This window comes from Triticum urartu, chromosome 2 (genome assembly GCF_003073215.2).
Source record: "Triticum urartu cultivar G1812 chromosome 2, Tu2.1, whole genome shotgun sequence".
Lineage (NCBI taxonomy): Eukaryota > Viridiplantae > Streptophyta > Magnoliopsida > Poales > Poaceae > Triticum > Triticum urartu.
Window position 1 is genome coordinate 361,472,347 of NC_053023.1, and position 14,542 is coordinate 361,486,888.

At 43.3% G+C, this 14,542-nt stretch overlaps 3 long non-coding RNA genes across 3 annotated transcripts; all 3 read left to right on the forward strand.

Annotated features, from left to right (window-relative positions):
* Window positions 1–4,292: 4,292 nt before the first annotated feature.
* Window positions 4,293–6,670, forward strand: LOC125537306. The gene is made up of 2 exons (XR_007295776.1): window positions 4,293–5,016; window positions 5,653–6,670. It is a non-coding gene; the product is annotated as an uncharacterized LOC125537306 (long non-coding RNA).
* A 790-nt stretch (window positions 6,671–7,460) lies between these two features.
* On the forward strand, window positions 7,461–9,660 carry LOC125537307. The gene is made up of 3 exons (XR_007295777.1): window positions 7,461–7,546; window positions 7,645–7,702; window positions 8,656–9,660. It is a non-coding gene; the product is annotated as an uncharacterized LOC125537307 (long non-coding RNA).
* A 1,823-nt stretch (window positions 9,661–11,483) lies between these two features.
* LOC125537308 lies at window positions 11,484–12,924 on the forward strand. The gene is made up of 2 exons (XR_007295778.1): window positions 11,484–11,790; window positions 12,482–12,924. It is a non-coding gene; the product is annotated as an uncharacterized LOC125537308 (long non-coding RNA).
* Window positions 12,925–14,542: the final 1,618 nt, after the last annotated feature.

Here is a 14,542-nt window from a genome sequence, read left to right on the forward strand (position 1 = left end):
GTGCACGCTGAGCCGTCTTGATGATGTCGATGCAGATGTCCGGCTCAGGGCCGGGCTCGCCAATCTTGCCGATGAAGACGTGGATTCCGCCGAAAGGGACCCGGTACCAGTACTCAATTGAGCCGGCCTCGGGGCCCCGGCCTGCATCGTCGATGTAGAGCTTGTCGCGATGACTCTTGGTCATCCGGCCCACAGCGTATCCCTTGAGCCCTTCGAAGCTACCCTTTAAGAACTCAAAACCGCCATGCGCTGGTCCCACGGTGGGCGCCAACTCTCGTGGAAGTGTCACGGCAGATGTCCTCATGGAAGGACTTAGTTGTGGAGCCATTGCGATGAGGTTAGCTTAAAGGGGTTAAATGGGACAAAGGACACGGAGAGTTTATACTGGTTCGGCCCCTTGCGGTGAAGGTAAAGGCCTACTCCAGTTTGAGGTGGTATTGCTAGGGTTTCGATTACTAGGGAGCAGACACGCTTTGCCTCGCTTTCGACTATTTGTTTCTTGCCCTAAGCCGCTGCGGGGTCGCCCCCTTATATACATGGGTTGACGCCCTGTAGCCTACAGAGTCCCGGCCGCCTCATACAAACGTGTCTGGCTCGGTGACTTATCTTACATGCCTTACAATTCAAGTTTACATATACATGGCGGTTTACACTTACGGACCTTAAGCCGCCTCCAGACTTGGGCCTTTTAACAAGCCTATTTATGAACCGCCATCTTTAGTATACTCTTGGGCTTCTTTTAGATGAACCGCCATAATGGATGAACCGGCCCCTCCTGGGCGGGTCATATCTGATAGTCATATCCCCAACAAGTTTGGCTTCAGATTTGAGGATCCCGGAGACTCGGTCATCTTCCTATGATGGTGAGCCTATGCCTTGGAAGATGGATGGCAAGCCTACTACATCAACAACTCCATCATCACCACCTCCGAAGAAATAGACATAAATACATGGGTATGGGAAATACCCTTGGCAACTTCCAAGCTTGGGGGAGGTGCCCCAGTATCGTATCACCATCACATCTTTATCTTTATCATTTTTCTTATTTCGATCCTTTTGGTTATATCTTGATGTAGTAGAATAAAGTTTTACTATGATCTAGCTTTCAGTTTTGTTTTGATCTCTATATATATATCCCGTCTATTCTGATAATATTATTAGAATAGTTATTCTGATAACACTTCCGCACTGCATGCTCAACGCGAGGGCACTGCACTTTCTTTAGCAAGAGCACTGCATTACAGAGACTAGTGAACTTCGTGTCGGAAAAACCTGCGCGTAGTGTTTTTTCGGTACTGTTTTCGCTGTAATTTTTTAACCGTTTATCGGAACAAGGTGTGTAATATATCATTGGAAAGCTACGGATTAGGCGCAACTTCGCCATGTTGAACACTTTTCGAGATTCCCCGCGGTTTAAGAGCAGTTTCAAAAACGGTGCGGCCCATAAAGAGTGGCAGCGACCGTTTTTTCATGTTTTTTTCTAAACGCTCGTCGGAATGGGGAAAATGATACACCGTTGGATAGATATCATCGAGGCGCATCTTTTTCATAACTATTGTTTTCTCTAATTCGTTATGGTTTAAGATCAATTTCAAATTTACTAAATCGCAGAATTCTGTTTGTCAAAAAATTTCAAATTTTCGGTACTGTTTTCGCTCCAGTTTTTTAACCGTTTGTCGAAACAAGGTGTGTAATATACCGTTGAAAAGCTATGGGCGAGGCTGAACCTTCATATGTTGAAATGTTTTTGAGATAACTTATGGTTTTAAGTTAATTTTGAAAATCGTGCGGCAGACAACGAGTGGCAGCGGCCGTTTTTCATGAAATTTTTACGAACCGCTGATCGGAATGATTCAAACGATATGCCGTTGGAAAGATATCGACGAAGTGCAACTTTTTCATGTACAACACTCTCTGTAATTCTTTACGGTTTAAGAGGAATTTCAAATTTACCGAAATGCAGACACTTTGTTTTTCGCGACACCTAAATCGACGTGGGTACTTCATCCGACTGAAAACCGCACTGCATCGGACGAAAAACTGCACTGCATCAGACGGGTAAGAGAACTGCATGGTTTCTTTTTTGTGGGACGTAAATTTTTGAAGACGAGGAAGAAAACCACACTGCTTTTAGACTGAAAACCACACTGCATCAGACGAACTAGCGGACTGCATGATTTCTTTTTTGTGGGACGTAAATTTTTGAAGACAAGGAAGAAAACCACACTTCTTTTTAAACTAAAAACCACATTGCATCAAACAGGCAAGCGAACTTCATGATTTCTTTTATTTATACATAAATTTTCTCGCATGAGTTTTTGTTGTCTTTTTTCGACTTTATTTTATCAACGCGAGTGGACCGCAGATATGAGGGCGAGTGAACCGCGACATATATCAAAGTGAACCGCATTACTATTGTTGTTTCGCTATTTTTCGCATTTTTCATGTTGGGCACAAGTGAACACCATCACTCTCAAAAGTGAACCACATCCGTGGACCGAACACACTGAGGTGTTACATTGATATAGTGAACCACAAAGGAGTTTTATAGCGAACCACGTGAGAGAACAAAGTGTGATGCATATCATATATCCATTCATTTTTTACACAGCCACCCACACATACATACACCCAAAATCAACAATGTCATCAGCCGAACCAAAATTGAGGACTAGTGAACCAAAATCAACACTGTGCACAACAATATGGCGAATAGCTACACCAAAAATTATTTGGAATTTTCAAATGAACCAGAAAACAAAAAACACACCACAAAGGATCTGTGCATACAATAACCAGTTTCTTGAGTGCACTCTTTTTCTCTGTTTTTTTGGAACTAGACGCATATGCTCCTAAACTAGACACGAGGCTGGAAGGCTTGCAGTGCCGCCGCCACACTGCATGCCTCATGGAGCTAGACTGCAATTCCGCGTGCCGTTTCATCGTCATCAGGGAGAGGTTGAGGGAGGTCCTGCTCACGGCTCTGCGCATGCAAGCTACAGAACTGCTTTCGCCCGCACAAGCAATTTTGTGCGCCGGCGGACTGCATCGACGATCGAGATGACCTGCATCGGGGAGCGACCTGTACAACATCAGTGAAGAACAACGAGAGGAGTAGAGGTGAAAGAGAGACGGGGCTATCATGCACGTCGCTGTCAGTGGACTGCAGGAGGCGTCAATGTGCACACGACGGAGCTGCACTGGAGGTTGCAATGTACTGCACCAAGAGAGAGAAAAAGGATGAACAGAGCACTGCACCAAGGATGCCATGGAACCGCACCTCTTCGCGTTGCCGCATTGTATCTGGGAAAAAAGCCTCTCCAAAGGCAGCGGTGCAGGGGAGCCGGAGCTTAACACAGGTGGGGCGATGCGTACTGCAGGTGCCCGTGGGATGGACTGCAACAGCAGGGTGAACCATGATCTGTGGTGTGGATGACGTCGCCGAGCATGAACTGCGACATGGAAGAGGGGCGTTGACAGCGATCTACAGATTGGGGAGGAAAGAGCTGTGGGGGTTAGTTTGGAGAACTGCTTCGGTTGCAGGGGAGTGAGAGTGGCCAGAGCAGGCGTTGGTGAGGAGAGGCCAGGACTGCACCGAACTAGGTGACGAGCTACAGGTGCCGGAGCAGGGAAGACTGAGCTGCGCCGCTTCAAGCCCCGGATCTTGGCGAGGCCATGACGAGGACCCAGCCCGACGCCTTACCGGAGAAGAACGAGAGGGGGGAGATCCTCGTCGGGACCAGATCGAGGCAGTACGGGGGATGGGTGGGGGCGGATCCGGTGGTTGTTGCAGTCCACAACCATCAGGGAGTCCGGATTCGGTGGGTTCTCGTCGTGAGCCCACGGTCGGATGCGGTGCTCGGCGACACTGGTGGGAAGGAAGTGTTGGTGGCCGGGGCGTGGGGGTTCTGGCGGCGTCGGTGCCGGGAAGAATGTGGGGAGCGGGGTTTCTAGCGGCATAGGGGCCCCGACAGGGAAAAAGTGGGGGAGCGGGGGTTCTGGTGGTGCGGTGCCCCGACGGAGAAGAAGGTGGGGGCGGGGCTTCTGGTGGCGCGGTGCCCCGGCGGGGAAGAAGGTGGGGGAGCGGGGGTTCGGGAGGGAAGAAGCCAAAAAGATGGGGTTCGGGGCACGGGACGGGGGTGATGTGTTATCAGAATAAGGTAGAAGTGTTATTAGAATAAAGTCTTAAGAGGTGTTATTAGAATAGACCCACCCTATATATATATATATATATATATATATATATATATATTCTATTACTACTAATAGAATATTATTTTGTTACCCTCGGCCCTATAAGGCGGGGCCGGCCCCAAAAGAAGAAAACAACCCTGATCCTCCCCGCAGATCCTTCTTGCCACCTACTCTCCGTGCCCGCCGCCGCCCGACCTCCTACCCACTGCGCCGCTGCCCGGCCTCCTCCCAGCGCGCCGCCGGCCGGCCTCCTCCCAGCGCGCCTCCGGCCGGCCTCCCCACAACCGAGCCACCGCTCGGCCTTCTCCTCGAGTGCGCTGCCGCCTGGCCCTCTCCCCATCGCCGGCAGCGTCTCCATTCTGCTCCGGCCGCCTCTCTCCCTCCGACCCCTATAGGCGCACGCGCGACGCAGCTTCGCGAATCCAACCCACTTCCCGATCCCATCTCCTCCTACAGCGAGCCACCACCGCCGTCCGCCGCCACCCCATGCCCCGCCGCTGCACGCCGCCACCCCTCGCCCCGCCGTCGCGTGCCGCCAGCCCACTTCCCGTTCCTACGCATGCTGTTGTGAGGTACGAGGCGGAGGACAGACCGGCGACACACGCGCTAGGGATGCAGAGGACAGGCACAACGGCGACGCAAGGTGGTGGTCATGGCGGTGATGCGCCTGTGCGTCGCCCAATCCCCTGCTGACCGCCGCTCGAAGTTGCCCTCCACGCCGCCGACTCATCGCCGGCGCGGCCCCCCTGCTTCCTCCCGTGTGGCCTTCTTCCTCAGTTTGCTACTGACTCATCGGTCGTTCTTCTTCGCCAACACCTGAAGGTCCTGTTTCTTCATCTCATCATCTTCATTTATTTTCGCTGCTCGCTTGGCAGTTCATAGACAAAAAAATTGAACGGGGGTCTCTAAATATTTTCTTGATATATGTCTAAACAGGACCAACTTTGCCATGTTTTCTGCTTGTATGTGTGTGGTTGAACTATTTAGCTTTTGAGTGAAGTTCAAACTTCATATGTGTAAAGGTCGAATCAAATTCAGTTTTGTACATATGAGGTTGAGCCAGTTTTTTAGGCTACTGAAACCAATCATTTGATAGGGAATTCAGAAGAACAGTATATATGAGCATACGTGAAGTTGAAGTTCTTGGTTCAGGAAAGTAGACATCCCTATTTTACACTCTTCTATATTTTCGGTCACAAAAACATTAGGAAGAAAATGCTCGATCGAGAAGTTCACACACTACTGTCTCAAACGTTCGGACGTTCTTTTCCGTACGCAAAAATCGAATACAGGTTAATTCCCCATGAAATTCGCTTTGTTGCTTTTCTTCCTCACCCAGCTATGTTATGCAAAAAATAGTTCAATTTTGCTAATTCGTCCAGTTTTGATTAGATAAATTTTGTAGTTCATTTTTTTTGATTCCTACTGACTATAGTTTCTTTTGGTTTGTTGCAGCAGATCAAGCTAAATTCGAGAGAGAGAAAATTAGTTCACCTTTGTGTGTTTTTTCAGATCATCTTACATGTTAAGCACCAAACCGACACCGCGGCTTCTGCTGCTGGTGCTAGTGTGGATGTTAGCAAGTTCAACTACCAGTCTACGCCGAGTTCAGGTACATTGTCGTCGACGGCCAAGTTCAGGGATGCCTCTGTGCCTAAGGCAAGTTGACGCACTTTAACCAGTTCTTTGTAATAGTCCTATTTATTGCTTTGATCTTGTACAGCAAGGTGAGAACATATCTATTGATCTGACATGTTAATTAGGGATTTAGTTTTCTCTCGTTCTTCTAGGGGAATTAACCTTGGGCGGTGGGTAGCACATAAAATGCATGCCCGCCATATGTTCGCTATATTGCTGCAGTAGGATTTTAGATTTTTCGTTCTACCTTGGATGCACTGAATACGTGACATGTTGTGAAATAATTAAGTACGGAATTCTGAGGCTGTATGATCTATTAACAACATGAATTGCATTTTTTGCATCCTTACTGGATGCTAAGGATGGCTAGATTATATTTGGCATTAGCACCATCGGTGTGTATGCAAAATCCTCTTTTTTCTCAATTATGGTACTCTTGCTGTATACACATGGTATGACTATTCTGAAAAATTTAAAATTATAAAAGCAGATAAGTTCACGGGTTCACCGGTGGAAGTTCAAGGAATAAAAAGATCAAAGAAAAGGAGTGTTCAGTAAATGGTAGTACTGTCTGCTGTTGGCTGATGTCTCCTGTTGCCTGAAGCCCCTGCTGCTTGCTAGCTACTTGTTGTGCGTGCGTGTTTGTGTGCTGCTGCTGTTTGTTGCTGCATCAGGGTGATGTGAGAGAGATAGATAGATAGCAAGTGGAATGATCTTCCACATTGACTAACTCGTGACACACTTGGTTCAGTTTCTAAATTTAATCTAGTTCAATTAGAATTTTAATACAGTTCAAAGACTGTTGCTGTTTATCTCCTTGATGTTCAGTTTTGTGTTCTCTTGTTTGCCCCAATTGATCCTTGTGTTAATGTTTGTATATGTTGTGCACTTCTGATCCCATAGTGAAGTGAAAAATGACAAGCGAGCTAAGTACTAGTTCGGAAAGTTTGCAAGTTTGAACACATAAACCTAAAAAAGTTCATTGAAAAAGTTTGGTTTGCCTGTTCCGTGAAAATGTCTTGCTAAACAAATATCTCTTGTGCACTTATTTATGCCGCGCCCCGCCGCCGCCTGCCATCTCGCGCACCGCCCGCGCCCCGCCGCCGCCCGGCCAACCCGCGCCCCGCTGCTGCCTGAGCCTCCTGCCAGCTACGTGCCCCGCCACTTCAGCGTGTAGGCCATTCAACTCCGACACCCCAGGCCGTTCACGTCCGCCACGAGTGTCGGTTCAATGCCGCCCCGACAATCCAACGCACGTTGAGAACTACAAAAGAGGTTCAGTTTCTGAACTTTTGAACGCCAAGAGGTTCAGTTCAGAACTTGGTATGGTGGGTGTACTACTGATAATCCCAAACTTGTTCCTCTTAACTTCAGTAGAAGAATTTCTGGGAATAGATAAATGTGTGTATGCAAAGTGTTGTGTGATGGGATGTGGCCTGTGGCTGGGTTAATTAGCTAGAGATCTCAATTAGCTATGCCGGGGCAGATCCTTTGTGTCTGTACAGTTTAGGCCAAGAAGAGAAGCAAACGTGCTGCTCATCATTTGCCATCATCCATCTCTACTCAAATTATGTTCATCTTTTTCAGTTCATCTTTGAAATTTCGGTCCATTTTCTGTTGGCAGGATGCGTAAAAAAAGTCGAAGGCAGCAACTCAAAAATAGATGAATGTTGGAAGGAAGATGTATAAGGCTGAGAGGAAATATCATCTTGAGGTCCGTTACCCTTCAACTTATAGACATATATGCTCAGTTATTGTTGTGTAACATAGAGTTACCCTGGATGTAAATGCTCCTTCTCTTGTGTATTTCAGTTCAACATTTGGTGTTTCTTCAGGTCACTTTAGCGTGCATTTTCAGTACATCTTCCAGGTGAAGGAGCTTCCCTTCAGTTAATTTTGTTTATGTAGAAAAAAGATTGTGTCAAAAAATTGAAGGCATCAGTTCAAAAGGGTATAAGGCTGAGAGGAAGTGGTCTCAGGTCACAAAATTTCCACTGAGAAAAAATAGCCACAAACAGGTTGAGTTCACTACACAGAATCTGTTTGTTCAAAACAGAAACAAGCTCATTGTTACAACCCGGTGAATGCACAAAGGAAAAAAATGGGAATTAAAAGAAAACTTGTAGAAGTTTGTTGTATGCAATTCTGAATGTTCGAGTCCCAAAACGAGAGAAGTACAAAACACTGTTGCAAAAAAAGATAAAAAAATAAACACACAAAACATTTTCTTTTTGGAAAAAATATCATTCAGTTCAACGATATAAACCATATAAGTTCAAGGACGATGATAACATAAACCATTGAAAAGTTATGAGGATAATCATAAAAAAAAGTAGAGTAAAGTCCAATCTATGAAAATACATCAGTACAAAAAAACACATATATCAGTACGAGTACTTTGTTTTTCAGACAGAAAAATAACACGATGAGAGAAATTCAAAATGATAAAAGTTCAAGTGGTAAAATGAGAGAAGTCCAACATATCGTCGCACAACAATGTTGAGTTCAAAAGAAAATACAAAACATTTTCATTTTATTAAAAAATCATTTAGTTCACATTTTGAATATATACTAATAAAATGTGTGGTGGCATTGTCCACATTTTGAATTTAAACCACTAGCTTTTTTATACACAAGGTCTTGTCCTGGGAGAGCCCTATATAGGCATGAGCACTACTGCTACAAACTTTAATCCCCCATTTTTTGGCCTGCAGAGCATTAGAAAAAAGTTCAATTTTGAAAATTCATTCAGTTCTCTGGTTAGTAGACTAGTGGTTCATCTTGCTAAATCTTGTGGTTTAAAGTTTCTTTTTGTTACAGCAGTTCAGTGTGTATTTTAAGAAGAAAAACCAATATTGGCGGCTGCACTGGAGCCGCGTGACTACTATTGCTGATAGGTTTGTGAACTAATAAACATTCTTTTTATGTTCCTGTGATGTTTCATATTTTTGTGAACTGGTAGTTGATGCTCTTTGTGGACTGATAGCTGATACTTTTTGTTAACCGATAAACTGAATAAATGAGATGGATGTATTATCAGGCCGCGAAAATGATGTAAAAAATATGTGCAGTTCAGCGGATGAGTATTATGCATGTCCTTCTAATCTAAAGGTAGTGGCACCACTAAGAAAAACAAAATAATCAGTTTTTTGTAGCCACGGAGGGCATTTGGCTCACTAATCTTCCATTGCTAGAGGTACTGCCTCTTGAGTTAATTTATGAAACTGAAATCATCCTTTTTATGTTTTCGTGTTGTCAAATAAAACCAATTTTTTTGGACATGCGGCGCTCAAGCCGTTCACCCTTACCACCACAAGCCGTTCACCTCCGCCACACGAGGCCGTGCGACGACGCAACTATCAGAACGTTCACCTCTGCCATAGGAGGCCGATGCAACGCTAAGAATGTTTTGTTCTTTTTCAGTACATGTTTTGTGTGCTTTTTAGTACACCTACTTAACGATTCTATGTCCAATTTCCCCTGTTTAAGTGTTCTTCCTATAGCACAATAGGAGTTGTGTGTTATGCCTTAATAAGCATTTGAGAAAACCTTGTATGGATCGAAACTAGCATATGTTATGTTCTATTCTTGTAAATGAAGCTCCACTTTTGTTTCGTTTGAGGTTACTTAACATAAAAGTTAGTATATGTTCTATTGTAAAAACATATCTAAAATGTCATGATGCATGCTAGCAGAAATCTGAAAATACACTCAGCTCAGTTCCTATATTTTATTTCAGTTCAATTTAGAACTATTTGCAACTGTTCAGACTCGAGTGTTCCTATATTTTATTTCAGTTCGATTTAGAAGTATTTACAACTGTTCACACTTGAGTTTACAACGGAAAAACATTTGGAAGTTTAGCGAGCGAAAATACTTGTTAGATTAATTTAAAAAGTGTCATACAGTTCAACTTTTATATATAATAAATTCATAATGAAATGTGGGAACAATTCAATATGTGTGTGTGTTAAAAACATAACAGTACAGAGAAATTTGGTACGTACTTGTTGAAAAAAATCGCATCAGTTCGAGAGGCATGGAAAAGAAAATTTGGCACCAATAAAGTTTGAGGGAAAAAACAACTTTAAAAGGAAACGTGAGAAGCTCACAAATTAATTCTGTGACATTGACGTTCAAATTCTACAACTGATCCATACAAACAAAAACGGTCGTCCGTTCTACAAAGGAAAATTGGTTTAATTAAAAATATTGATCAGTACAAGTAAAAAACGGTGGTCCCTTCAAAATAAAAGAAATAACAGAAATTCAAATTGTAAAAGTTCAAGCAAAAGGAAACCCCATGCAATTCAAATGGTAAAAGTACAAGTCATAAAATAAGAGAAGTCCACAACATTATTGTAAAAAAATGTTTAGTTCAAAAAAAGAATAAAAAAACATTTTGTTTTTGAAAAAAAATATCATTCAGTTTGATGATATAAACCATGCAAGTACAAGGCCGGCGATACAATAACATTCAGTTCAACAATAAAAACCATGCAAGTTCAGGGCTAGGATACAGTAAACCGTTAAAAATTTACGAGAAAAATATTACCCTAAAAACAGAGCAAAGTCTAGTTAGTGAAAATATGCTTAGTACAAACCCATGCAAGCATCAGTACAAGTACTTTTTTCGAAACAATTTAAAATTACCCTACAAAAAATAGCTCAGAACAAATATACACATATATCAGTACGACTACTCTGTTTTTCAAACGAGAAAACAGCAGGATCCGTCATACTGTATTCAAGATTACTCTTAAACGTTTGCGAGGTAAAGAAAACGTCCAACATGACTAAGTTTCGCATTTTCGATAGCTATCCAATGGTATATTATTTGCCCCATTTCGACAAACTTTTAAAAAAAACCGCATTCAAAACCAATTTTAACTGTATTTGAATTCGTATTTAAACCGTTAGGAATTAGAAAAAACTTTCTATACGCAAAAGTTGCGCATTTTCCATAGCTTTCCAACGCCGTATCATTTGCGTCAATCCGATAAACCGTTTGCAAAAAACAGTGAAAAACATTTCGCCCAGAATTTCACCGTTTTTTAAATTACTTTTAAATCGTATAGAATTTGAAACAATAGTAGATATATGAAAGATGCGGATTTTCATAAGCTTTCCAACGCCATCTCATTTTCTCAATTTTGACAAACCGTTTGAAAATTAAGTCCAAAATACGATTCGCGTTTTCGGTTTTGGAAAAAATGGTTTTTTCAAAACTGCTCTTAAATCATAATTTTTTGGTAAAAACAAATTATAAGATTGTAATGTGGATGTCAAGAGCTTTCCAACGATATATTACACGCCCTGTTTCGACAAAAAAAGTTACAAAAAAATTTGAACTAAAGAAGACGATTTTTGACAACGAGAGCAAGCATTAGTTCAACTGCTCGAATTTCATCAATTCAACCGCTTGAATTCATCAGTTCAAGTAGGGTAATAGAAGAATATTTTGTTACACGTAACAGAATAGCCCAGATGTATGTATGTATGTGTATATATATAGGACAACACTATTCTAATCCCAGAATTAGAATAATTATTTGGATCACAGCGCCCTATGTAAGCTCGATGCGGATGTTCCCGTAACAGAATAATATTCTGTGTGTGTGCGCGCGACCACAGAAAAAGAAGGGGAATAAGCCCACCCCACCTCCCCCCGATCCTGATCCCACCAGCTCCCGCACCTCCCGCCCGCCGCCCCTTCCCCAACGGGTGGCATCGGCGCCGCCGCCACCTAGCCCCCAACCGGAGACACCGCGGAAGCCCCGCCATGCCTCAACCGGAGACACCGCGGCCCCAACATCCCGCCGCCGCCCCCAGCTTTCCCTGCCGTCAATACGCGTCGCCGTCACGTTGTGCCACCACGCGCCGCCGGAGGTGGAGGAAGCTTCCTCCCCCACAGCGCTAAAACCGTCCACCCCATCCCCTACCGCTCCCTCCGGTGAGGTAAATGATGAGATCCGCCACCCCCTCTGTACTCCTCCCCAATCGTGCTTGTATCTTCAAGATCTGGGATGTAGTTCTGGAGGCTTCTCCTCACTCCATGAACGGGGTTGCTCATTGGAACACACAAGCCGTGGTGGGCTGCAATTCGGCGGGCACGTGCAAGTAGTTCATCTTTGGCCTGTGGCGTCACCCTTTGCGCTGGCGAGCACCGGAGCTGGCCTGAGGCGTGGTCCTACTCGTCGTCCCTTGGTGCCGCTCGGCTGAAGAGAGATGGAGCTCCGCACAACGTGCGAAGTTCAACGGGTGAGCCTACGCAGTCCGACGGTGCGTGTTGGGCAGATGGTGAGCCTCCTGCGCCTGCTTCAGCCACGAGAGCGTCCACTGTGACACTTGCACCGACGGATCAGTGTGGAAACAACTCACGGACGGGGTTTCCTGTATGCAGGCACGCAGCTGCCGCGGTGAAGCCCCTGCCTATGTAGTTCAGTTTTGCCTACTGCTGCATTCTCTGTTTCTTAACTGAACATTTGTGATAGACGTATGTGTGTGCTTTCTACTGATGTGTGTGTCGTGCAATGGCATTTTAGCTAGCACCCAAACATGCTTCTTACTTTGTTGTATGTACAAAATTGTGGTTGCTCGCTTCTTTCTGAGTTACTTGATTGTTGTACGTCTGTACTTCCTATACCAGTGATGAACCTGCAACTAGAGGAGGGCTCGGCCTGCAGCGAGAGGAGGGCACGACCTACAGCCGGGTGGCCACATCCGGCAGAGAAGATAGATGCAGCTGGGTGATGGATCTTGCACGCGCCCCTCCGGCCAGGAGGCTGCCAAGCTGCTGGGTCGTTGGCCACCAGCAGAGCAGCAGCAGGTCATCTTTCCCCACCTCCCCGTACAGAACGCTGACGATGACAAGCTTCTCAGCCCCTCTGCCCTCCACCAGTATTCCTTGTAGAAATCGAGCGTTGGTCCCAACAAGCTAGGAGAGGTTCATGTATTTTTGCTCACGAGGGAATTTTACCTAAGTTGACGCAAAAAAGTTCGTTTTGTAATTCATGGAAGTTTGATGCCTATGCTTTTGAGACTGAAACTGTTTTCATTTCATGAAAGCCAAAAAAATTTGTGGATGTGTTGTGGGTGTGTGTGTGTGCACGCGCGCACACGCGTATTACTCTAAATTTTAGAACTCTTTTTTGTCATGTTTGTTTTCCATATTGGTTTTATAGTGTCAGTTTTTTGTGTTCATGGAGTAAAAAATTAGGAAGTTCAATTTTGAGAAAGCGGCAAGTTCACCCAATACGGAAAACACTAAAACATACATTGAATAGAAACTTTTTTAGTTAGGTTCAAAATGGAAAGACATGATAAAAAAATTGATCTCTGTTCTTTACGGTAAAAATGCATCATGTATTGGGCGGTTTCCCCAACTAGTTGCTCTCTGACACACATTATGTTGCTGCTTTCCTTTTCCTTCATGAAACTATTACAAAAAAATAGAGCATAGAAGTTCAATATTAAAAGTAAAAAAACAAGCGAGCATTTCTTGAAGACAAAAAAAGGTTTATGTGAAGTTCATATTCTCTACCACAGATAGTTCAATATGTTCACTTACCGCAAAACACACACATTGGGTATCCAAAAACAAAGAGGCAAACATACAAAAATTCAATGAAGCTCAAATTTTAAAAATAGAGAGGTCTGAAGTTTATTAAAAAAAGAAAAAATATTATTCGTTTCTAAAAAATAAAATAAAACATTCAGGTTTAAATACCACAACAGTTGGATGTTCATTAAAATACTCCTAGAAAAATAACTAGGAAGTTCAATTCTAAATAATAGAATAGTTTGAAGTATATTAAAACCTTGGATTTTTCTCGTTATGAAAAGAATAAAACCAAGATTTTCCTCATTACTAAAACAATAAACCCAAGAAGTTCAGTTTATAAATAGTAGAGTGGTTTGATGTTTTTACAAAACTCTCATTTCTCCTGTTACTAAAGAATAAACCAAGAAGTTCAATTTAATAACAGAGTACTTCAAAATTCAAATAACACAATTTTCTATACATAAGCTTTTCCAAGCGGTATTATCATACCCGGCCGCCGGCCCGTGCGCCACCGGCTATGGCTCCCATCTCAGCTACACTTTGCCACCACCTTGAACCTCAGGGCGCCGAATATGGTAAGGATCCACTGAAAATTTGAAACCAGTGGTTCAACTACTACATGGAGTGTGTTTCAAATAAGAAAAAAAAAGACAAGGTATAAAAAGACTTTAGAAGTTCACGTGGTCGCCCCAGGAAGTTCAAATATTCTTGTAAAGGAGGTTCGCCGTCTATTTACTTGTGCAAAAACACACACAAAACGTCGTGCAACTCCGACGAACGGGTGGGGAAATTACGAACAAAAAAATTTGACCGAAGTTCAATATGAAAACAACGAGCAATTCAACTATTTATATAAAATGTGTTTTCAGTTGAGAATAAAAAGAATACAAAACTAAAAGCCTAAAAGGTTTGTAGCGAGAAGTTCACGTGCTCCTCATGCACAGTTGAAAAATTAAATTGTGAGACGTCTAACCTTCAATTACATGTAAAAGAGGAAAACCAATGTTGTTTTCGGCATTTTATGCTCTCAAAAGGAAACGAATTTGTAACAAGTGTCTACATAAAAAAGTTGTTTAAGAATAAAACCAAGAAGTTCAATTTTAAAAGCAGAGCAATTTGATATTTATTTAAAAACTCAGTTTTTCC